The following is a 24,586-nucleotide window of genomic DNA, read 5'->3' as shown; positions in this document are numbered from 1 at the left end:
TAGACAGAGCACCCACTGCCGCAAGAGATGGGATGACCTGCGCCGCTGGAGCAAAACGATGGCGGAGGCCCAGCTGGGGCTGGCCTCCCAACATGGAAGGGGTGCCCGTCACACCATGACCCCCCTGATGTTCCAGATCCTGGCGGTGGCATATCCGGAGTTGGATGGGCACTTGAGGCCATCACAGCAGCCACAAAGGGGTGAGTACAGTGTCATTAAGCTGACTCTGGGCACTTTACGAAGTGCCTGGGTGGAGGATGTGGCCTGTGGGTTTCCCTAGGCCAGGGCGAATTTTGTAGGGTAGGTCCCTTTTTGGGCAGGCTCTGAGGCACTCCAACCCCAATAGTGTTAGTGGGCATCTACAACTAGGCAGGCTCCTGTGGGTTCCAGGTGTGCAGCAAATGGTGTTAGGCATAGTACCCCATGGGCTGGTGAATTTCCTACTAACTGCTAGTGCATGGCCTACTGCATAGGGCTGCTCCCTGTGTGTTGTGTCCGCCAACGGTAGTGGTGTTGATGGCATTGACCATGTGTGTCCTCTGTTCCCCCCCCTTCTTGTTTTGTCACCCTGCCCTTGTGTGCATTAGTATCATCTGGCGACCGGCGACGGAGGGAGCTGCATCCCACATGGCCTTGGAGGGTGAACCTACGGAGTCTGAAGCCACCAGTGGGATGGAGGGCGAGGGGAGCTTCACAACGGGGACACCAGCGACAGCAACTGCTCCTCTGATGGAAGCTCCCTGGCGGTGGCGTGCACCTCTGTGCCCACCGCAACAACAGGCACAGCCACCACCCCCCTACCAGCACTGCCCTCCCAGCAGCCCCTCAGCGTGTTTCCCGTGCCCGCTCACCAGGAGGGTGGGCATCTCCTTCGCCCCGGTACCTCAGGCCCTGACCCAGTCACCCGTGCTGCCCTCAGTGAGGAGGCTATTGACCTCCTGAGATTCATCTCTGTGGGGCAGTTAACCACAGTGAATGCCATCCAGAGGCTGACATCCCAGATGCAGCAATGCAGTGCCTACCTGGAGGGCAATAAACGGGGGCTTGCCCTGTCCTATATAGATCATTTCAGGCTCTGGCCTCCTCTCTGACGGCAGCCAGTGTCCCTGTTTCTTCCGTCCCCCCTCAAACTACCTGTTCCCATTCCCATAGCCCTCTCCCAAACCCATTTCACGCACACAATCTGAGAAGCATGTACATAGAACAACAAACAGGACTCGCACAGACAAACACAGGCACCACACTTCACTCCACAAGCACACATACAGCCAACACCCAGATGCACATACTTCAACAGACACTGCCTCCACTGTCTACCCCTCCTCCTCCTCCCTCACAGTCACATCAGCACTCACACCTGCATGCACCACATCATCAGTCCCAGATCCTGCCACCTGTACAGCCTTGCCCACAGTCACCATAACAGCAGACACGCAGACATGCACACCACACGCGCAGTCACCAGCACCACCATCACCACCTCATGCAGCACACCCGCCTCACTTGCAGACACCACCAGAACATACATCCACATGTCCTGTTTGTCCTCCCCCACCCTGTCTGCCCCCGTCTAAAGACACATAGGGGGTCATTCTGACCCCGGCGGGCGGAGGTTGCCGCCCGCCTGGCGGGAACCGCCATTTGGCCGCACCGCTGTCAAAAGACCGCTGGTGCCTTTCCGACCTTCCCGCTGGGCCGGCGGGCGCTAACAATGTTAGCGCCCGCCGGCCCAGCGGGAAGGGGGCCTGCAACACTGAAGCCGGCTCCGAATGGAGCCGGCGGTGTTGCAGGTGTGCGACGGGTGCAGTTGCACCCGTCGCGCTTTTCACTGTCTGCTATGCAGACAGGGAAAAGCAGGCTGGGGCCCTGTTAGGGGGCCCCTGCACTGCCCATGCCAGTGGCATGGGCAGTGCAGGGGCCCCCAGGGGCCCCAGGACACCCGTTCCCGCCAGCCTCTTCCTGGCAGTGTAAACCGCCAGAAACAGGCTGCCGGGAAGGGGGTCAGAATCCCCTGGGCAGCGCTGCTTGCAGCGCTGCCCTGGCGGATTTGCCCAGCCGGGGGAAATCCGTCGGGAAACCGCCGGACCCGGTTTTCTGACCGCAGCTTTGCCGCCGCGGTCAGAATGGGCAGGGAAGCACCGCCAGCCTGTTGGCGGTGCTTCCTCCATTCGCGGCCCGGAATGACTCCCATAAACTCTCCCACTCAGACACCCTGCAACCATCCACCTCACACATGCAGACTGTCCATGCACCTGCACCCAAGGCCAGCACACCTACTCCTCCAACAACCACTTCCTCTACCTCCACTCCCATTCCTCCTCCCACACCCTGCCCCACTGGTCCTAAGAAGCTTTTTCTTTCCAGCCTTGACCTCTTTGCTACCCTCGTCCTGCCCGTAAGAGGAAAGTCCTCCCCCCGGCCCAGTCCCTCCAGCTCCCATTCGACTCCTGTTCCTCCCCCTAAGAGTTCCCCCACCACTAGGGGGAACAAAAGTGTCACTCCGGCCCCCCATCCCAAGGCTACTGCCCCCTACCCAGAAGGGCAAGGACCCAACCCCTCCCAAACCCAAGCCCAAGGATCTCCCTCACAAAAAGCCCCTCAGCCCCTGAAATGCCTGCTATCTCCATGATGCCCCTACCAGTGGAGGGCGTAGGCTGTCAGGAGTCAAGTTGGGCCTTGGACGTTGCCCTGTGGCCTTTAAGAACTTTGGACTGGCTAATTGCCCTTTCTGTTTATATATATATATATATATATATATATATATATATATATATATATATATATATATATATATATATATATATATAAATATATGTGTGTGTATATATATATATATATATATATATATATATAAATATATATATTTATATATATATCACTTTTAACAACTGAGGTCTCTATTCCCACCTAATTACAGTGGTTGGACAACAGGTATGTGTCCTGGCTTTCTTTGCTCCTGAGTTATGTTGCTGTTGATTTACTCTGCAGATAGTTTTGGGTGTGTGGCATGTATGTTTGGTGTGTGTAGTGCATGTGTGTGTGTCACTCTCCCCTCCCTCCCTTGTGTGTTAGGCGGTTGTACTCACCATCGTCGTCTTTGTAGGCATTGGTGCTCCTGGACATCACATGGTACACCATCGGGAAGACTTCCAGTTTGGGTTCCATGGAGGCCGTGGACTCCTCTGTGTCCCTGGAGGTGAGTGTCTCCTTTTATGTGATGTGTTTCCGCCAGGATTTTGGTGGCATTGCTAATGGCCCAGAAATCCTGGAGGTCTGCTTTGTCATAATATGGTGGGCGGATCCTGGTCTGCCATGGTCAGTGGCCGTACCACATTGGCAGTTGGGGTGGGACATTGGCTGTCTATGGGAGGGATCACCGCCATGGTCATAATTTGGCGGTCATTACCGCCAGCCTGGTGATGGTACTACTTCCATCGCCGGAGTGGCTGTCACCTGACCCCGATGTCATAATGAGGGCCTATATTACTTAATTATAGTGTAGGCTTTTTTAAGGGAAGAATGAAATATGTAAAAAATTGAAAATACACTGTAGTAGACTATATTTGTGAAACATTGGGGCAGATTTAAGGAAAGTGGCGCTACACCCAGTGTAGCACCACTTTCCTTCCACCCCTTAGCACCCCCTTGCCGCCACCATGTGTGCACTGTATCTAAGATACAGCGCACCATCGGGCAGGGTAGCAGGCAATAGGGTCAACCCAAATTTTGGAGCTAACCCTGAACAGTACATAGGGGCCCATTGTGAACAATGGTGTGCCCCTTTTTAACGCCTGCTCTGAGCAGGCATTAAAAGTGCAAAAAATATGACACAAAGAAATCTCCTAGATTTCTTTACACTATTTTTTTGCCCCTCCCCAATGGGGGAACGCCCCCTTTGCATACATTATGCATGGCGCAATGCATTCATTTGTAAATATGGCGTGGGCTAAAAGGCCACCTTAGCTCTGTGTTAGTGTCAAAAAAATGATGCTAAGGAGGTGCTAATGAGCCCCTAAGCCCTCTTAAATCAGGGCCTTAGTATAAACAGAGTATTTTTAACTTTTTAACATATATATGTTATCTTTTTTTTTTTTTTTTTAAATATATCGAAAAATTTAAATAATTTTACCTGCATATTACTACTTTTATAAAATGGTAACAAGTAGGGAAAAACATGAAATTAAATTCTTGCCTATATGCAGGACCTTAACCCAGTCATTTGCCAATCACCTAATGCCATGTCAACACTATGGGGGTTATTACAACTTTGGAGGAGGTGTTAATCCGTCCCAAATGTGACGGATATACCACCAGCCGAATTATGAGTTCCATAGGATATAATGGACTCGTAATACGGCTGATGGTATATCTGTCACTTTACCGTCACTTTTGGGACGGATTAACACCTCCTCCAAAGTTGTAATAACCCCCAATGTACCTTGATAATTTAATGAAAAATGTCACGAACATAGCACAGCCACAGATATCACTAAGTTAAAATATAACTTTAAAAATACTTATCCTACTTACTTGTTCTGCCAAAAAGGATTATCTTCTACAGGTGATTACAAGGTCTATAGAAAATGCATTGGAGGAAAAATGCGTTTAGGATCCCCTTTTTCTTTGCATCCCCTTGACTAATCACTGCAAAACTTAGCATCTTCTGCCAATGAGAAATAGCTTTTGGTTTGCAAAGTTCCATGCAGATTCGTCAAATGGGCGTAAAGTTACTAATTGTCAAAAAACCAAGGAATTCCTACTGACATTCTGTAGTTATAGTTAAACACACACACACACACACATCATTTTCAGTTATTTGCTCTTCTTTATTTTTGGGAACACCTCCAAACAGACATTTTTTAAATGATCTTTACCAACCCTACACACTAGCAGAGTTTTGAAACATAGGAATAATACAGTGCCATCCAGGGCGAGCTGGAAAATAACAAAGTCTTTTGCCATTTTTACATCAAAGTGATTATCAATGCCAAGCTAAAACATGACAAAAGCTTTTTACCACTCCAGGCACAGTGTTATAGGTTTGGTTTGGTGAAATACCATTCAAGCCAGCCTGGAATAAATAAATGTACATATAATTTAGTAATTAGGGGTGGGTGAGGATATAGGGTTGTAAGGGTATTTTTATAGTTTAGGGTGGGTAGGGGCATGGGGGTAGGTAAGAGTAGGTGGAAGTCTGAATCATAATAAGTTACTAAACCCCAATATTTCAATCACCCCAAATTTGACCTCTGGTGATTTGGCTCTAGCATTTTTGATATAGCAATAAGACACATTACCCTCCATTTCATCGGGTCCAACAATTTAGTGCAGTAAATCAATATAGAGGTCCACTCAAAAACTTAGTTCTAGAGGGAAAAAAAATAAACAAGTTTTATTACAGAAAATTGAGAGTAGGCAATATATACTAATGCATTACATGCCACGAAGGTTCAGATAGAGAGTACAAAGTCAGAAATCAGAAGTCATTCAAATGTTCTCTAAATATGAGGTCCATAAAAAACTCTAACAGCATTTCTAGTAGTGAAAAAAAAGTCTCTTAAAAATTGGGCAGAGTTTCATGAAGAAGAGTGCATCTTAATCCACATGGACATAGTTCTGTGAGAAAAAAATAAAGTCTTCCTCTTTAACATAAAAGTAGGGGTTTTGATACACATTTTATACAGAAACAATGAGCAAGCCACCAGATTCACCATAGCAATAACACATATTGGGCAAATCAGAAACTAGATCGTCATTTTAAAGGTTTCAAATGCTAACCAATTTCTCAGAATATTCAAGAATCTTCTCTTTCCTTCCACACCAACAGCAACCCAGATATGCAAAACACTATATGAAACATTCTCAAACAAAGACCAATACAGTAATGTGCTAGCAAACCGGCAGTGAAAGTTAAATCAGGAACATGTTGAAAATTTTCATTCACAATACATACTATCTAAAGGAAATAATTAGTTGAGTACATTGCACTGTGCTCTGTGGAAACTGTGGGGTGGGAAGTCTTGCAGGGGAACACTGATTGGCAGGGGGAATGAGCAAGAGCAGAATGAAAAAAACACTAGAACTTATACATTTTATTAAAATGGTGTATTCACAAAAATGTGGCATAACTAAACTATATTATTACTCACATTTCTAAACATTAACCCCTTTGCTGCTTTACCCCCTCCTGTGCCAAGCCTTTTTTGCCTATTTGGGGTAGTTTGCATTTAGGCCCTCATAACTTTTTGTCTACATAAGCTACTCACGCCAATTTTGGAGATTTTTCCAATATTCTAGGGATTCTAGAGGTACCCAGAGTTTGTGGGGCCCCCTGGAGGAGACCAAGAAATTAGGCAAAATACAGCTAAAACTTTGTTTAAAAAAAACAAATGGGGAAAAAGGGCTGCAGAAGAAAGCATATGTTTTTTTTCTTGAAAATGCCATCAACAAAGGGTTTTTGTGCTAAAATCACCATCTTCCCAGATTTCAGGAACAGGCAGACTTGAATTAGAAAACCACATTTTTCAACACAATTTTGGCATTTTACTGGGACATACCCCATTTTTACTATTTTTGTGCTTTCAGCATCCTTCCAGTTAGTGAGAGAAATGGGTATGAAACCAATGCTAGATCCTGGACAGCTAAACATTTCTGAAAAGTAGATATAATTCTAAATTCAGCAAGGGGTCATTTGTGTAGATCCTTTAAGGTTTTCCTACAGAAAGTAACAGCTAAAATAAACAAATATTGAAATTGAGGTGAAAAAAAGACCCATTTCTGTCCACGTATCCTAATAAAACTGTTTCCAGCTATGGCAGATTTTTGAAAGCAATAAACTGTTAGGTCTGCTGGACTCTTCTGGTTGAGGGATGTATAGGGCTTGTAGGTTCATCAAGAACCCTAGGTACCCAGAGCCAATTAATGAGCTGCACCTTGCAATGGGTTTTCATTGTATACCGGGTATACAGCAATTCATTTGGTGAAATTTAAAGAGTGAAAAAACGGTATCAAGGAAACCTTTGTGTTTCCGGGGGCCCCATACTAGCATGTGAATTATAGAGAATTATAGAGCATTTCTCAAATAGACATCTTTGGTACACACTTTCTTACATTTGGAAGGCAAAAAGATAGAGAAAGACAAGGGGCAATAACACTTATTCTTCTAAACTGTGTTCCCCTAAGTCTCCCGATAAAAATGGTACCTCATGTGTGTGGGTAGGCCTAGTGCCGCGTCAGGAAACGCAACATGGACACATCACATTTTTACATTGAAATCTGACGAGTTTTTTGCAAAGTGCCTAGCTGTGGATTTTGGCCTCTAGCTCAGCTGGCACCTAGAGAAACCTACCAAACCTGTCCATTTTTTAAACATATACACCTAGGGGAATGCAGGATGGGGTGACTTGTGGGGCTCTCACCAGGTTCTGTTACCCAGAATCCATTGCAAACCTAAAAATTTGGCAAACAAACAATTTTCCCTCACATTTCAGTGCTGAAAAGTTATGGAATCTGAGAGGAGCCACAAACTTCCTTCCACCCAGCATTCCCCATGTCTCCCTGTAAAAATGTAACCTCACTTGTGTGGGTAGACCTAGTGCCCACAACAGGAAATTCCCCAAAACACAACATGGACACATCACATTTTCCAAAAGAAAACTGACCTGTTTTTTGCAAAGTGCCTAGCTGTCGATTTTGGCCCCTAACTCAGCCGGCACCTAGGGAAACCTACTAAACCTATGCATTTTTGAAAACTAGACACCTAGGGAAATTTAGAATGTGGTGACTTGAGGGGCTCTCACCAGGTTCTGTTACCCAGAATCCTTTGCAAACCTCAAAATATGGCAAAAAACACCTTTTCCTCACATTTTGGTGATAGAAAGTTCTGGAATCTGAGAGGAGTCACAAATGTCCTTCCACCCAGCATTCCCCGAAGTCTCCTGATAAAAATGGTACCTCACTTGTGTTGGTAGGTCTAGTGCCCGTGACAGGAAACACCATAAAATGCAACATGGACACATCGATTTTTTTGTATTTCCAAAATGGGCACAAGTTAAGGTGTTGAGAAGCAATGGTTATTTGCACATCTCTGAATTCCGGGGTCCCCATACTAACATGTTAATTATAGGGCATTTCTCAAATAGACATCTTTTTCACACACTGTTTTACATTTGGAAGGAAAAAATATAGAGAAACAGAAGGGGCAATAACACTTATTCTTCTATTCTGTGTTCTCCTAAGCCTCCCAATAAAAATGGTACCTCACTTGTGTGGGTAGGCCTAGTGCCAGCGACAGAAAACACAACATGGACAAATCGCATTTTTTCATTGATATCTGACGTGTTTTTTGGAAAGTGCTTAGCTCTGGATTTGGTCTCTAGCTCCGCAGGCACCTAGAAAAACCTACCAAACCTGTGCATTTTTTAAAACTAGACAGCTAGGGAAACCCAGGATGGGCTCTCACCAGTTTATGTTACCCAGAATCCTTTGCAAATGTCAAAAATTTAGCCGGTTCCTGTTTAGGCTGTCCAATCACAAACTTACATTCTAACTACAAATCTCCAGGAATTACACTCTCATCCACAACATTTGAGAAATGTGGATCAACTTATGTACTTCATCATATAATTTTGTTGGATCCTCTCACAACTTTGGAAAATTATGCATAAGTGCATAAAAATGCACTCATGTCCATGGTATATGTGCAAGATTCCTTCCATGAACCTCTCTCAAATTAAATTCTAAAACTGTCTCTGCTCCAACATCTGAATCACTTGCTACACTTTTCACCCTGCCTTCAGCCCCTTTCATGCTCTTTTCATTTGCTGTCATTTTTTCCATCTTTCCTGATATGTTTTCAAATCGCACCGACCTTGGGTTTCCTCAAACAATCTTTAATATTACCTCTTTCAGTGATGAAGCCCATTTCTTTAATTAAATTATCAGTTAAAATCATTTAATAATCTTGCTTCACATATTTAATTTTGCTGATGTCAACTTTTAATTAATCAGATTGCATCTCCAATTTATCATGTGCCCCTTTTGCACATCTAGCTGCTTCTTTATTCAGATATCTGATATCTCCAGCATTGTATGTCAACAGCCTATTCAAATCTGAAGTGCGTTGAAACATCTCACTAAATTCAATTTTCAAAATGCATATACTAATTTCTTTAGTAGGAGCCTCAATCACCACTGTTTCCGCAGGTGCAACAACTAGTGTCTGAATTTCAAATGGCATATCTCTTTTCATACTAGGTACTTCTGTCATCAGCACCTCTGTTGATGCACTTGGTACTACCCCAGTAGGAGGCTCTAATGTCTGAATGAGCTCTTAACTTGATTTGCCACTTTCTTTCTCTATTTCTTGGTAGCTGTACGATCCCATTTATTAAGCACCTCAAACTGTATAGATGTATTTGTCGGCTTCATGACTTAAATGTTTTGTCTTAAATTGCAAAACGTCATCCTGTTCAGTATATTTGTTCCAAACTGTAAACCAGGTACTCCTATACTACCCAATCTCTTCCATTAGTTCAATGGCTGGCATTCCTTCCACAGATGATAACAGTAACCTTCAGCTTTTCCAACAAACTTCCCATTCTTTCTGCTCAAAACAAACCTAAAAATTAAGTCAAAATCACCACAAATTACCTAGCGAACAACAACCAATCATAACATGGCTTTGTGAAAGGTCAACCTTTCATAGCACAGCTTCGTCAACAACCCACCAATTAGAGCACTGCTTTGTGATGATATCTTACCAATCCCACTGTGGCTCCTTGGCTGAGCAGCCAATCACAGCACAATTTATCTATGAAAAGGAAAACAACTACAAAGCCTCTTTAAAACCAAATACCTAATGGCTTGATTATGAGTTTGAGGACTGCCATGGCGGCGGTCCGACTGCAGCCATGTTGGCGGCCAACCGCTGCATTACAATTTTGACAATATGCTGAACTAGAGACCACCGGAGTCCTGCCGACACCACGAGCCATCTGCCTACAGCCTTGACAGCGGCTGTGGAAAAGCAGCTGTCACAAGGCGGTATAAGCAAGGGTACCACCATGCGCATTATGATGTGCTGTTCTGCTGAGTCGACCATGGCCGGAGAGACCACCTGCTAGGAGATATTAGAATCAAAGGAAATGGGGTGCTAGGTCCCCCATTTCCTTCTTTTCCCTTCAGTCCCCAGCGTGGCCCCCTTCATCTAGGCCCCCCCCCTCACGGCAGCATCGGCACTCCTGAAAAACAAAATAGACAAAATATAGGCAATTACATTATGCATTTTCCTGTAGTTTACTAAACTGGGCATATATGACCCAGTCATCAGCAATGGAATGGTACATGTACAGCATATTTTTACACGTGTCATGCAAATGTGCATCTTTTGGTCAAAATGTACACACCTGCAGCAACACAAATGTAAAAATATACCTTGTATTGCTGACTGCATTCCCTGCCGGACGACTGCCACCAAGTACACTGCATCTGGGCAAGCTGTAATATTGTAGTATGGCGAGTGAGAGACTGTTGACTCAGGGGTCTTTTTGGAACTGTCGCCTTAGAGGTCCGGTGGTCTGACTGCCAAAGTCCTTATCAAGCCCTAAATAACCCTTTGTCTGTTCACCCTAGAAGGAAATAACAGTCAGTAAGTCAAATAAATAATTCAATCACAATCCAGAAACATCAAAAACAAATTCAGGATCAAATATGAGAAACTGACTCAAGTCTAGATCCTCAAATTACTCTGATAAACACAAAGCAGACTCCTGTCCTTTGGTGGTCTACTCTAGTCAGTGTACCTACTCTATGCATACGAGCAAAAACACCAACCAAAATTACACATACAGGAAATGTGTTAATTCAGAATCCTTATTAATGTGTAAGCAGCCCTCGCTTTACACATAACAACCACAGACTAATTGAATGAATGTATCTTGAGATCTTGGATTTTGACAAATCAAAACATAAAACCAACAAACAAACCACAAAAACCTCAAAAGCATTTACTAATTTGAATAATACAGCATCACAACAGTGATCAATCTGCCGATTGAAGTCACAATCATCATTACATATTCAAACTCACAACAGAAACAGAAACCTATCTCACAAACTCATACTTCAATACACACTCACAAAATCAATTTTCCCTATTCATACTTACATTCCAGATCGTTCAGGAAGGCACAGTCAGTCACTACTTTGGGAAGATCCAGCTCTGGAAATTTTGGCAGAGTTCCAAAAACTCCTTTCTCCATTGGACTAGGCATTAAAGAGTCAAAAGTCACAGGAAAACCTTTTTGGGCTACTTTAGGGATGCCCAGGAATAAGGAAATGCTCTTACAGAACCATTTTCTATTACCAGATTTGTGGGAGCATGAACCCCAGTAATTTACTGAACCCCAATACTTTGATATCTTCAAATTTTACCTTGTTCTAGCGATAAGGGATACCATCCTCTACAACATCAAGCCTACAAATTTTGAAAACTAAATCAAAATAGGGATAGAGACCACTCAAAAACTGACTTTTCGATCAATAAAATTTTAAAGGGCTTTATTACTGGAAATTTAAAGTGAGCAATACAGAATAATGCAATACCTGCTATGAAGGCCCAAAGACAGAAATTAGAAATCATTCAAGGGGTCTCTAAATCTCAGTTCCACAAACAACTCTAACATCATTTGTAGTAGGGAAAGGAAATGCTCTCAATAATCGTACAGAGTTTTATGAGGAAAATAGGTCTTGATCCAAATGGACAGAGTTCAATGTGGAAACAAATAGAAGTCTACCCCTTCAACATAAACCTAGGGTTATGTATACAAATTCCACTCATAAACAATGAGCAACACTGAAGATTCACCATACCTTGTCTGGTGATAACACAAATTGGGCAAATCTTAAACCAAATTGTTAATTTAACAGATTATAGCACTAACCCATTTCTAAGAATATTCAAGAATGTTCTGTTACCTTCTACAGCAACAGCAACTCAGAGATGCAATACACAATATGAAACATTACCAATGACCAATACCCTAATGTGCTAGCAAGTCTGCAGCAGAACTTCCAGAGAAAATGTCCTTCATCAGCAAAGTGATGAAACGTTTCATCCACAATACATGCTCTCTAAAGGAAATAATCGATTCCGTCACGTTGTACTGTGCACCACAGAAACTGTGGGTAAAGAAGACTTGCAGGGCAACATTGATTGTGAGAGGGAATGAACAAGAGCAGAATGAACAAATCTCTAGAAACTGCATTCGTTTTATTTAAATTGTGCCTTCACAAATTAGGATACGCTCTTAATCACACTTCTAAACATTATTATTCATTTGTTTCAAGTGCAACATCATGGATTAATCACTTACAATTATATTCACCATAAAAATTATTAATGCACTCACATTCTTTATTTCTCAAAATTGCACATGTCAAAAAACTTCAACAGGCATTTTTAGGGCTTAGGGGTTAGTAGGGGCATAGGGTAGTATAGGTAATTTTTAAAAAGTTTGGTTGGGGTGTTCCCTGATAAAGAAAAAAAAAGCTGAACTTAAAAAAAAAAATCATAATAAATAATTGAATATATACATATATTACCTACTAACTATAGCACCAGTAGGTAGGTATAGTTAGGACCATGTTTCCATAGAAAAGGTGTTTTTTGACCTGCCTATAACTTTGGCACCGTTTGACGGATCTTCAAGAAATGTTCCAAGAAACGTGTGCTGGTGATTCATGGTGAGCACTGAATGTTTCAGGATGACCAGTCAAGCAGGAGCCAAGAAAAATGGGAGTAAAAAAACATGTGTTTCCCATGTCAATGCCCATAGGAGTTTTTTTAACACGACTACAGCCCAAACCGCTGAACAGAATTACACCAGATTTGGCAGAAAGGTAGCTTTTGGTCCGCAGGTTACACTTTTTGTTATTTGGTGTAAATCTGTTCAGAAGTTTAAGAGAAGTGAAAGGAAATCCAAATTTGTATCTCTAGGGTCGTGTATTCACTTAGTGACTTTGCGAATAATTAGAGCTCAGGCAGTGATCTGCAGAGCTCTAAATGGCTGCCAACACTTCAACCAGAAAGTGTTGGCAGCCATCTTGGGACTAGGCTTCAGCCAAGTCCCTAATAAAAGTGAAAAAAAATGAAAAGGGGCCAGTGTAGGGACACCCTGACCCCTTAGCTCTGGTGCTGGGCAAAAAAGGACATTTAAAAAAAAATCCTGCAAATTTGCGATACCTTCACAAATATGCGGCAAAATCTTTTTTTTAAAGTGCGGTCTCCTGTGCTTTTTTTAATAAAGCCCTCGGTGGGCCTAGTAGTTCAGGCATGTAAAAAATAAAGGAGGGAGGCACATCGGGCCCAGCTCTTGGGCTTATTTATGCCCCAGTAGCTGCCACCTCCCCAGGGCTTTGATTCAATAGTATTCAAGAGCTGCACACCCCCTCACACCAGGGACAACCACCTCCTTGGGGCAGAAAGAAAATGATTAAGGGGTCCACTGCAGACCCCTAGCCCAGGGGACCACCTCCCCAGGGCAATTCATTACAAGTATTGGGGGGCTGCATGCCACCTACAGCCCCCTGGACTGCTACCTTCCCGGGGTTCAATATTAAGTGTATGTGGGGGCGTGTGTGGCCCCCATGCAGGCACGAGGGCTGCCACCTCCCTTGCGCTGCGCTGAAATAATGAAGGAGGGCCATCATGGACCCCTGCCTCAGGAATCACCACCTCCCTGCTACAAATTCAAACATTGGAGGGGGCCCTGTGGACCACCACCCCCCAGGGCCGGCTCCAGCTTGTCCTGGGGTGCCCACCCTGGGACATAGCTATTTGCTCTAACTTGGGGGGAGCTTTGACATCTGCCACCAAGTGAGAGCAAACATTCCAGTTCCAGCAAGCGAGAGCTGTCAAACAGCTCTAATTTACTGGGAGCAGAGATTTCCTCTGTTTCTGTGCTCGCAGACATGCGGACCGGGAAACAGAGGAAACAATTGCTTTCACAGACAGGGAGCCGCATGTTTAGCAGCTCCTTGTCTGTGACAGCAATGCTAGCTCCCACAGGGCCCCAAGATACCCAATGACTATTACTTGCACCCTTGCCAAGCATTGCTAATCATCCCATATATTACAGCACTCATGACAACTTTTATAACATCAATAAAAATATCAATGAAACATTAGAAGTCAAATTATGGAAGAAACACTGTGCATAGTTATAGTTACTTGATATGCCTCTAACTATAACTGCTGAATTTCCCTGTTTTTTTGCGAGTAAATTCAGAACCTAAGTATAATGTCCGTGTAACCTTTGTTTTTTATGCAAATGTAGTTTTTTTCAGAAAAAAAAATCTATGCATACATATATACATATATATATATATATATATATATATATATACATACACAAAAAAGAAGCAAAGGACTCTGGGTAGTAGAACACCAATAAATGTCTATAAAATATCATTCCTTCCTCCAACATAAAGTAATCGTCTATAAAATGCACTCACAGTGCAATCCTCTGTACGAATTCTTAAATGTCTCTCTCTCTCTCGCTATATATATATATATATATATATATATGTATGTACATATCTATATGTATTTATACTTACGTATCTTAACCATACTTAAACGCATGTATTGTAAAGTCATACATTCTTCTATATATCTACATTAAAAAAGTACCCATCCCAGCAGTAAAGACTTTGAATATGTGCAGCACAACACAATAAGGGCTGAAGCTTAAAGTAGCACTTTATAGGAAACAATGTGAAAACAAATTAATTTATCCTGCTTTCTTAATACATTATATAAATTTATTTAAATGCAATATATGTATAATCACATATTGTGTGTACAATAAATATATACACAGGTTGCGTAATGTTACACACTCTCTGTACAACACATTTTTAAACTGAAATTAAATACAGTATGAATCTTAAGCTGTACCTTCCCATAAAGTCCATGTGGGCACAAACTGTGATGATTTTGAATGGGCATACCCATAGCTGGGCTGTGAGCTTATATATATATATATATACTTATAAGTATATATATATATATATTACCTACTGGCGGTCGCCAGTAGGTAGTTATAGCTAGGACCAGAGGATCATGTATCCATAGATAAAAGTACTTATAGTTAGGTTCTGAATTTACTACGAAAAAAACATAGAAATTGAGCAGTTAAAGTTATTTCAAATAACTATAATTCGCGCCCTAGGGTAACTATAACTTGCCCCCTCACCATGAACTGCTAATTACCCCAGATATTACAGCACTCATGACAACTCCTATAACATTATTAAAAATATGAATGAAGCATTAGCAATCAAATTCATGAAGAAAAAACTGTGCATGGTGGGGCATGATTCATAGTTACCTTAGGGCATAAGTTATAGTTACTTGAAACGTCTAACTATAACTGCTGAATTTCTATGGTTTTGTATGAATACATTCAGAACCTAACTATAATGTCCCTGTAGCCTTTGGTTTTATATATATTTATATTTTCACCCAAACACTCGTCACCCAAATACAGAAACGAGCACCAACACGCTCGGGTTCATTATGCCACCACATTTTTTTGTTGGTGCATGAAGCTCAAATTAATCAATTGACGTGTTTCAACCGTGCAAGCGGCCTTCCTCCAAATCACCTGTAATCATCAAAACAAATTAATTTATACTCAGTAGGTCTCACTCTAATGACGTCATGCCTGACTCATAAACATGAACAAAATACTCAAAGTCAACATAATAACATAGTGCACGTCTTCTGAAAACATCCTTTTTTTCCCATAATGCTGGTTAAACTCCTTATCATTGATGCATGTCATATCATAAAGAAAAGTTAAATAGTTCCAAAATTCTTAATTGAATCCTATTAAAAATTAAAATAAAAACAATTTACAAACAAAATAAACATTGAATAAACAAAATCCAATCATTATCAATCCAACTGGGTGATTATTAAAGGAGACTGTTTCACCCAAATCAAATTCATTTTCATATATGAAACAGCTAAGCTCATGTCAAATACAGTATGATGTGTACTGCTAAATCACAATATCAATTCAAATAGAAAAGGCAAATAGTCCTAATATTCTTTGTTCTATTAAAATAAAATGATTTACAAAGAAATTAAAAAGAAATAAACAAAATCAAATGTTTATCAATCCAAGTGGTTGATTATCTTAAGAAGACTATTTCACCAATACCAAAAAAAAATCGTATGTGTAACTGCTCATCTCATATCAAATGCACTATGACGTGTACTGCTGAATCCTGACATCACAAACTATACTCTTGAAAACCAATAAAAGTAACTGAAAAGCAGGTCAAGACCAGAGTGGGACCCATCAATACCATAGCCCTCTAGACTTTGTTGTGATCACTGCAAACAATGATATCTCTTCTGTAAGCTGATGGAAGGAAAGTGTTTCCAGACGTTACTGTTATATCTCTATAAATGCATGAAAAGGTCCTCTTCCTCATCCAAACCCCTAAGGGCCTTGGTATCAAGCATATGAATATAGTGTGATTCCAATCTTCTCAATTGTTGTTCCTTATCAACCCCTTGTGCTCTTTTAGGAGCTGTGTCTTATACAAAATAACTCAATTCTCCCTCCCTGCCAGCATAACATTCCTCAAAATGTCTTGCCACTGAGTAATTATGGTCTTGGTTCCTGATAGCTCTTATATGCTGTAAAATACAAGGATGGACTTTAAAAGTAGTACTACCCTCATACAAATTGGGACCAGTGCACTGAAGAACATACAATGCAAACTGACTTTTACAATGTAGGGCTTTGTTGAGACGTATAGCATTAAAGGTGAGCTGAGTAGCGTGGTATTCACTCTAAAAGTACAGACCTTACACTTCTAGTACTTCCTAAATCCAGGGTTGTTGGTTAAACAAGTGCGGTCAGTGGTCAACTCTGGGCTAGTATCTACTAAATACCCCCTCATGGATTTAGCTTTCTGGAAAGTTAGCAGGAGTTTCTTTGGGACCTTGTGTCCAATTATGGGGTTGCTTCTAATTAAATGCCAATATTTGTTTAATATTGCTCATAACACCCTATGTTAATCACTGTATCCTGTAATATTGCGTAATTCCTGACTTTCCGCCCGCTTACATTTCTTTCTTGTGAATACGAGCTCCTCCCTTGCTTTTGTGTCTGCTCTCTATCTTGCTTTATGTATCACCTGTTCACTATAGCCTCTCTCTGATAACCAGACACCCAGTTCTGCCTGTACCATCTCCAATTGATGTGGGTCACTACAGTTACTATGTATGCATAGGCTCTCTGCACAAGGTATACTGTATTTCAATATATTAGGGTGGAAGCTACTTGTGTGCAAGATGTTGTTGCCCACTGTTACTTTTTATGTATCCTGCCTTGTTCCACGTATACTATGAGATCTAGAAAGTATACCTTTTGCTTACTTACATGGGCAGAAAAATGCTAATTCAACTCATTGTCATTGATCCTCTCTATGAAGTCGTGTCCCATTTGTCCTGTGCCTTTCCAAAAAAGAAAATTTTCTACAAATCGTGTCCATAGTACAATATTGTCAGTGAACTCCTGTTCACACTCCAAAGCTAGTTCCTGCTCCTCCCCCAGGCCCATATGCATCCTTATATGAGTGGTCACATAATATCTGATTCATGCATACTGTTCAAACTTTTAAGTAAGTTAACCCCTTGAATGGGCCTGTGGTTGATCTTTTACAATTATTATAGGGACATTGATAGATTTTGATGCCCCAGATTAAATGCCACTGCTGATTGCACATCGTACAACAATTGTTATTTTTTTCCATTTTTCATGTTGGCCATTTGTGTACTATTGTGATTTTGTGCTATTCAAGAGTTATGCTTTTTGGGGCTTTTTGTATCTATTTGATTCACATTACTATGCATGGGTTTTTGCCTGTGTTACTGGAACAAATACAACATTACAAAATGGCACTGTTTGTGGCTTGAGCACTGGGCATTGAATCAACTGGTACTTCTTTTATGTTTAGAATGGTCTATTTCACTGAGGGAAACACTTCACTCTCACAACCTGTGAGAAATGGTCACTGCCGAAATGAATCGTGTTGAAGCCGTGTGTTGAATAAACCTCACTTTGTGTATCAGAGGAGAGTCTCAGCATATCCTTCCTGGATTATTTGAGGACACTTGAGTGGATTATGAGGAGCTGCTGGAGCCTTGCTTAGACTGCCGCATTATAAGTATGAACAAGTCTACACATTATAGCTGTCTCCCAAGAAACCCCATGAAAGAGCTGGAAAAAGAATATAATCTGAAATTAAAAGCATGGTAACACTGTAATCTTTTAGAATGGGATGCGTATCAATATTTAAGAGTGGAACATGTGAAAATCGCTACAATTTACTTTCTACCTAAAATACATAAAGATATCCAAAATATGCCGGGGAGACCTATTGTTATCTCCATTAGGTCCTTGTTGGAGAATAATTCATGATACATGGATCTATTCCTGCAGGAATATGTCATCAACTTGCCCTCATACCTAAAGGACTCCACTGATTTCTTAAAGAAATTGGATGGGTTCCCATGGAAGCAAAATTATGCAATGGTCATTCTTTATGCAACATCATTATAAACTTCTATCAATCATGACAAAGGAATTTAAGCATGTGAATATTTCTTAAGGGACAGACCTATAGAATTGCTTGAACATACTAAAATGTTATTGGAGATGTTAAGATATTGCCTTAACCACAATGTTTTTATTTTTAATAACAAGTACTACTTACAGCAACAAGGCACAGCCATCGGTACCTCCTTTGCCCCCACCTACGCAAACTTGTTAATGGGGTGGTGGGAGAAGGAGGTAGCCTGGGCTGATGAAAATGAATAATTTGTACAGAGGATATGACTGTGAGTGCATTTTATAGACGATTACTTTATCTTGGAGGAAGGGATGAGGCTGAATTGGGGTCTTTTATAGAAAAACTTCAATGAGCTTTACTTACAATTTACGAGAAATATAGTAAGTCCCATTGTTACTTTCCTGGATGTGGAATTCGATGCAATCAGCAATCAATTATGGATAAAAATACACACAAAGCCAAATGCTACTAATTCCTTGTTACATGCTAATTGTGGCCACCAAGCAGCCCCTAAATGGAGCATCCCTTATAGTCAGATGCCAAGAGCAAGAATGATACGCTCAACAATTTGAAGAAGAGATACATAAAATAATCAGACGGTTTAGAGAGAGGGGTTATCCCGGGAGTATCTTGAAGGAGGCAAGGAAAAGAGCTATTGGGAAAACTACAGAACAACTTCTATACTCACAAAATAATATCTCACGCAAGATGGATAGCTTAAGATTAAAACAGTTTTTGGAATATATGGCACAGTCTACCATTAAAAGGATATTACAAAAGAACTGACAGGTGTTAAATAAAGACAAACATTTTAAAGAGATTGTGTGTATGGGCCCATGGATAACATCCAAAAAGGCTAGATCAATGGAAGATATATTGATGTCTAGCCACTTTGATCCTGGAAAAGGAGAGATATACTGGTTAATGAATAATACCAAGGGCTTCATTAAATGCAGCTCTTATAAGGCATGCCACTATGTTTTGAATTGTAAGAGTTATCAGATATTTGAGGACCAAGATATCTCCATTAATGAGAGAATCACCTGCAACATGGATTACGTAGTATATGCATTAAAATGTGGATGTGACAAATTATACATGGGGAGCACCATTAATAGATTAAGAATTAGAATCCTCCGACATATAAGGCCGATTACTAATGCTTTTACAAATTACCCCATGGCCTGTCACTTTGAGAAATACCATGAATGATCTCTTGCTATTTTAAAATACTATGGAATCAAGCATGTCAGGATGCACCCAAGAGAGGGAGACAGAGAGAAAGATCTATGAAGGCAGGAATCATGATTAATAGTGACATTAGGAATGGAGATGCCCTGGGGGCATAATGTGGATGCTGAGTTAATATATCCAACTATAATGGAACATTAAATTGATCCTTACTTTGCTGGAATCCCATCTTTTCTGAACATTAGATGTAGTTGCCCTCTAAGAATGCGTTATTGTAAATAGTGAAATGGTGACACTCAGCATCTTTTTCTTTATCAAATATATGACTGATATGTCCCTAATACTTCGAATATAACATGTAGCACTAACAGTACATAGTAAGGGATCTGCACATTTTTTAGATGGTTTTCATATGTGCCCATGTTTGCTGTCTTGAGTGAGAACAACTCATGGATGTTAGGAGGATGTTATCATGTGCATGCCCTATAGGTTGCTATACAATTCCATTATGTTGGAAATTGGATTATTGGTAAAGGCAGGTAGGTACCAATGCTTAGTAATAGGCCACAAACCCCCACTAGGTCCAGTCAAGCTCTCAATAAATTAATCCTTGCTCACCTCTTGGTATCTTGGCCGACAAGCAGTTAGGCTTAATTTAGGAGACAGGTGTGTAAAGCATTTAATATCAACAAAACAGTAAATAGGAAAAACACAACACACAATAAAAATCCCACACCAATTAATGAAAACAGAAAATATTTTCATCTTTAAAATGCCACCAAAACAACAAAAGTCCAATGTAGGAAACCAGAGATTTTAATTTTTAAAGATTAAAAGTAAAACTAGTGCTTACAAGCAAATAGCTCAGAAAGGGTTAGAAAAAGGTTGCACTGGACAGGGACAATGTCCAGATTTCAGGCTTTCCACAATGTAACAGACTTTCAGAAGTGTTCCTTGATTCAGGAAAGTGGTCCACAGAACCAGTCAAGGGGTCAGAGGCTCTGGTTTGCCTCTTGGGGTCTGGGAGTACAGCTCCCACAATGCACCTCTTCGACTAATGGATCTTTTTGCAACAGTTGCTCCAAACTTCTCCAAACTTCTGTATCTTCTTCCAGAGGTCCTTTTTGGGTCCTTGAAGTGTCCACAAACTTGATCCAAAGTTTCAGAAGTTCTGAGCTGCTCTTTGGAAGTTGGGACGACAGTTCCCAGAATGCACCTGGTCACAATCCTCAAGTGGCCACTAGATGCTGGTCAGCTGGGCTCTTCTTGCAGGACTTGATGCAGGGGACTCTGGTCAGCTCCTTTGTACCTGTAGCTTACATAGAGACTATTCCTGGAGTTGCAGAAGCAAGGCAGGGGCCTTTTCTTGGTGAAGCCCAAAGTGTGTGGCTGGTGCAGTCCTTGTGAGAGCAGTTCTCCAGGTGCAGGCCTGGGGTTCAACAGGGCAGTCCTGCTTCTCCAGTATCTTCTTCCAGTAGCAATCTGAATTGTGAGACATCTCTTCCATATTTATCTTTGCTCCTGGGTGGGGAAGAAGAGGGTGCTCCTGTCCAATGGGGTGCAGGGCAACATCCTCTGGGATTACCAGTTCCTGTGAAGTGTGGCACAAATCAATCCCAGAAAGCAACATTCTCTAAAAATCCAAGATGGCAAAAGTTCATGCTTGGTGGTTAGATCTGGCTAAGTCCACCCAGTGGTGGGGCTAAGTCTGCCTTAACACACGCTTTCCAGCCCCTCTCCCAATCTAATCAGTGGGGCATCCATCTGTCTGGGGTAACAGGAAATGGGAGAGGTCCAGTTTCTGTCCTAATTGGCTTTCCCTCCATTGAAGATTAGTTTGGCTACTCTTCCCCCATCTCGCTCTGCCATCTGCTGCAGCAGTGTTCCACCCACCAGATGCTTTCTTTGTCCCAGCCCAGGTCACTTCACACCTCCGTATGGTAGCCTGGCTCAGGCTGCCAGAGGCGGACCAATCAGGAAAGGGAACCACAGGGCTGAATTTGGTAACTTTCAGAAAGAGTTCTAAAACTATATCCCTGGGCTAGTTATATTAAATCCAACATTGGCAGGTTGTTGGATTTATTATTACATTTAATTTGGTACCAAGCTTGCTATATTTAGCTCATCTCTATTGGCAATAAGACCTTATTATTTTAAAATAAAGGCCCATATTTATACTTTTTAAGTGCCGCATTTGTGCCGCTTTTTGACGCAAAAGCAGCACAAACTTACAAAATACAATTGTATTTTGTACGTTAGCACCACTTTTGCGTAAAGAAATGATGCAAATGCGGCGCTATAAAAGTATAAATATGGGCCAAAGTCTCCCAATGTCAGCCAATGAAGCCTATTGACTACAATGGGGAAAAGTGAATGTGGTTGATTTTCCCTTATCAGGGCTTATAAAACATTTTTTATAAGGTCCCTGCTTATTTTTACACTGCACCCAACCCCGAGGGGCACCTAGAACAGACTTTGATTGTGATGTATATGCACAAATAAGGTAGTCTGAGACTTTGGAAGTACTTTGAATTCCAAAGTCGAATTTGAGTTAATTTTAACTTAAAAGCACCCAGCAAGGCAGGCCTTCTTTCACAATGACACCAGGGACCACAGCGGTGCACCCAGGGATGCCCTATCTGCCCTGGGGTCCCTAACCTACATGCCCTACCATACACTAGGGAATTATAGGTAGGTTGTCAGAGCCAATTATAATTAGGCCTAATTTGCATATACCATTTTAAATAGATCACTGGCCCTGGGACTGATAGCAGTGCCCAGGGCAGTCAGAGTCAGAAAACAACAATATCAGCTAAAAAAAAGGGGGCAAACGTGAGGGGGTATCTGCAATCAGTCCAGTTGTCCCACACCTTATATATCTCAAGTCAGAAGTACTGAGAATAGAAACATACATGAACCTGCACCTCCAAATTAATATTTTAGGATGGCTTTCATTACTTGCTTGTCTACATATATGGGTTATGCATTTACACTTTGGATAATACGTTTTGATATACAAATATGCCTTATGTACTCTAGTTGATGTTAAAAAAGATATGGCTTGTGCATCTTAAATTGGAAGTTCTATGAGCAGAAATATGTATGCACCAGTTCCTTGAATGAGTAACTTAGGATAGCCCCCAACAACTGCTGAGTTATATATATGTGCCATGCACTTGCATTCTAAGTCAAAAGTTTACATGTAGCCATCCTAAGCATCTTAGACCAGGAGTACCATAGGTGAAATACTTATTTATTGCACTATTGAAAGTATACTTATATAAATATGCTTTATACATCTTAGATCAATAGTACTGTCTTCAGGATGAACAACACCTCAGGATGACCCTTAAAAACTGTTGGTCCACATATATGTACTATGCACCTGCACTTTAGACCATATAGCTGCATGCATATGTTCTTAGCACTTTAGATCAAAGGTACTGTGCATGGAGCACATTTGTATTGCACCACTGAATGCTAACATGCATGAATGTTCTTTGTATTGGCTCTGATCAATAGCACTGTAACGTACATATTGAGTAATCTGGATTAGAAACACTGTGAGTGGAAGGATCCTAAGAGCTTTTCACATTTACTGAAATGAGCAATGCACTTGCACTCCAAGTCAAAAGTTTACATGTAGACATCCTAAGCATCTTAGACCAGGAGTACCATAGGTGGAATACTTATTTATTGCACTATTGAAAATATACTTATATAAATATGCTTTATACATCTTAGATCAATAGTACTGTCTTCAGGATGAACAACACCTCGGGATGACCCTTAAAAACTGTTGGTCCACATATATGTACTATGCACCTGCACTTCAGACCATATAGCTGCATGCATATGTTCTTAGCACTTTAGATCAAAGGTACTGTGCATGGAGCACATTTGTATTGCACCACTGAATGCTAACATGTATGAATGTTGTTTGTATAGGCTCTGATCAATAGCACTGTAACGTACATATTGAGTAATCTGGATTAGAAACACTGTGAGTGGAAGGATCCTAAGAGCTTTTCACATTTACTGAAATGAGCAATAGTTGTATTAAATATGCAAACTAAATGTATAGGCACTGTTAGATACTACACATTTCTATTTTATATTTTTTTATTTTATATTTGTATGCATATGTGACGTACTTTACATTTGGAATATAAAAGTAAGTCCACTTGTGTAAGATTATACTCTGAATTAAAAACATCAGTATGGATATATATGTAATGGATAAAATTGACTGGATGCTTATGCTGAGAGATACAGTTATATTAGGTCTCCTTGGAAAACAAAGAAAGTGTTTGAGAAAGTCACAGCAGCAGCTACCAATGACTGATTAACTAGCACATATCTTGAAAGAGAAATAAAATTGGGGTAGATTGAAGTCAAATGAAAGAATGACATATATCCAAAGTTATGTAAATGAAAAAGATTATTTGATTTTGTTAGATATAAGCTATGCTTTCTGATAAGAAAATTGCTTAATCCAAAAGTATACATTGAATGATACTATATGGTGGTATTGTTCAAAGTATACTTTTGGATAAAGCAATAACTCTCCTGGAGTGCAAAGTATACTTTTGGATAAAGCAATAACTCTCCTGGAGTGCAAAGTATCAATTGCTTTGCAATTGTTTGTTTTGGAGATTGTAGACGAATGGTCCTTTCCTCACAGATGCACCCGTGAATTTGCGTGCCACAAGTCGGACCGTTTGATGGATTATCTATATAT

Source organism: Pleurodeles waltl, chromosome 3_1 (assembly GCF_031143425.1).
Source record: "Pleurodeles waltl isolate 20211129_DDA chromosome 3_1, aPleWal1.hap1.20221129, whole genome shotgun sequence".
Lineage (NCBI taxonomy): Eukaryota > Metazoa > Chordata > Amphibia > Caudata > Salamandridae > Pleurodeles > Pleurodeles waltl.
The sequence above is the reverse complement of the archived record's forward strand: the minus strand, read 5'-3'. Positions refer to the sequence as shown.